The sequence below is a fragment of the Mandrillus leucophaeus genome, unplaced genomic scaffold (genome assembly GCF_000951045.1).
Source record: "Mandrillus leucophaeus isolate KB7577 unplaced genomic scaffold, Mleu.le_1.0 Scaffold1527, whole genome shotgun sequence".
Taxonomy (NCBI): Eukaryota; Metazoa; Chordata; class Mammalia; order Primates; family Cercopithecidae; genus Mandrillus; species Mandrillus leucophaeus.
In genome coordinates this window covers 75,387-77,492 of record NW_012101507.1, presented here as the reverse complement: position 1 = coordinate 77,492, position 2,106 = coordinate 75,387, and the positions used below count along the sequence as shown (strand labels likewise).

General features: G+C 45.0%; 1 pseudogene; it reads left to right on the top strand.

The window, feature by feature from the left end:
- Positions 1-373: 373 nt before the first annotated feature.
- LOC105535983 lies at positions 374-927 on the top strand (annotated as a pseudogene).
- The last annotated feature ends 1,179 nt before the right edge of the window (positions 928-2,106 follow it).

Below are 2,106 nucleotides of genomic sequence, written 5' to 3'. Positions count from 1 at the left end.
TGCTGTGCCCATGCAGTGTCCATGGCAGCCACCACGGCTACTTTGTGCAGGGACTCCATGAGCAAGCCCTGTGCGCTGCTTTTGCTTTACAGGAAACTTGACGCAGGTTGGTGTCCAGTGAAGAAATCCCAGGTGCATGGAAAGGACAGGAGGGTCTCAGGGCTGAGTGATCTGCAAAAGGAAGCGCATGGAGCACCAGGTGGCGCCGCTGCGCTGCTCCTGCTCCCAGAATGTGAATGCTCAGGACGAGCTTTGAGGTGGAGAGAGAGATGCCATTTCTCATCCTCCAGGTTCAAAGTAAAAACCTTCGGGCCCATCTCGGCCGCGAGTTCTGGTGTAGCGAGCGGGCTCAGAGGTGCTCACTGCTGCTGTCATGGTTCGTTTGCTAAACTGCATCGTCGCTGTGTCCCAGAACATGGGCATTGGCAAGAACCGGGACCTGCCCTGGCCACCGCTAAGGAATGAATTTAGGTATTTCCAGAGAATGACACAAACTCTTCACTAGAATCTGGTGTTATATATAGGAAGATCCGGTTCTCCATTCCTGAGAAGAATCGATCTTTAAAGGATAGAACTAATTTAGTTCTCAGCAGAGAACTCAAGGGACCTCCACAAGGAGCTCATTCTCTTGCCAGAAGTCTGGATGATATCTTAAAACTTACTGAACAACCAGAATTAGCCAATAAAGTAGAGATTATCTGGATAGTTGGTGGCAGTTCTGTTTATAAGGAATCCATGAATCACCCAGGCCATCTTAAAGTATTTGTGACAAGGATCATGCGGGACTTTGAAAATGACACTTTTTTTTTTCCAGAAATTGATTTGGAGAAATGTAAACTTCTGCTAGAATACCCAGGTGTTCTCTCTGATGTCCAGGAGGAGAAAGACATTAAGCTCAAATTTGAAGTATATGAGAAGAATGATTAATATGAAGGTGTTTTCTGGTTTATTTTAAGTTGTTCCCCTCCCTCTGGAAAAAAAAAAATTATATATTTTTACATGAGAAGAAAAAGACTTGTTGACTTTAGATCTATGAATAATTATTTCTAAGCAACGTGTTTTCATCCCGCACTAATCTTGACTGTATCAGATACCATTTATGAAACATTCTTGCTGTAACTAAGTGCTTCTCCAAGACCCCAACTGAGTCCCCGCACCTGCTACAGTGAGCTGCCATTCCACACCCATCGCACATGGCACTCTGGCCAGTCCTTGACATTGTCGGGCTTTTCAAATGTCGGTAGTATTTATTAAAGATGAAGATGCACATACCCTCCAACTGAGCAGTTTCGCTAGTAGGAAATACCGAAAGCTTCCTACGTGTATATCTAGAGGTTTGTAGACAAATGTTGCAGCCTTGTTTGTAACAGTGAAAAATTGAAAACAACCTGAAAGTCCAGTGATGGGAAAATGAATCTATTTCTGTCTCAGATTGGGGAACCCAAAGCAGATTCCAAGACTGAAATTTCAGTGAAGACACTTTATTTTCTAGGTCTTACCAGAAAGCATCAATTGAGGTATGGAGAAATAGAACTGAGAAGGTAAGAAAACCAGTTTAAAGTCAGTGAGCAGGTTCTCATCGGTATCAAGCTCCATACTGCTGAGATACAGGGAAACGGAGGGGAGAAAGCTGGAGTATTGATCCTCCACTCCTTGGTTGTCAGCTCCCTGTCCTGTGTGTGGGTGGAACGTACATCAGCTGCTCTATAGCAAGTCCCAGGTGTTTGCAGTAAGAAGTTGCTGGCATGCATGGGAACAGTGAATGGCAAACACTTAAAGCAATTATATGTTTAAGTACATAACCTCTTCATATCTTTTTTTTTTTTTTTGACAGAGTTTCACTCTTGTTACCCAGATGGAGTGCAATGGCACCAAATCAGCTCACTGCAACCTCCGACTTCCTGGGTTCAAGCGATTCTCCTGCCTCAGGCTCCCAAGTAGCTGGGACTACAGGGGCACGCCATGACACCCAGCTAATTTTGCGTTTTTGGTGGAAATTAGGTTTCACCATGTTGGTCAGGCTGGTATCGAACTTCTGACCTCAAGTGATACACCCGCCTCGGCCTCCCAAAGTGCTGGGATTACAGGCGTGAGCCACTGCACCTG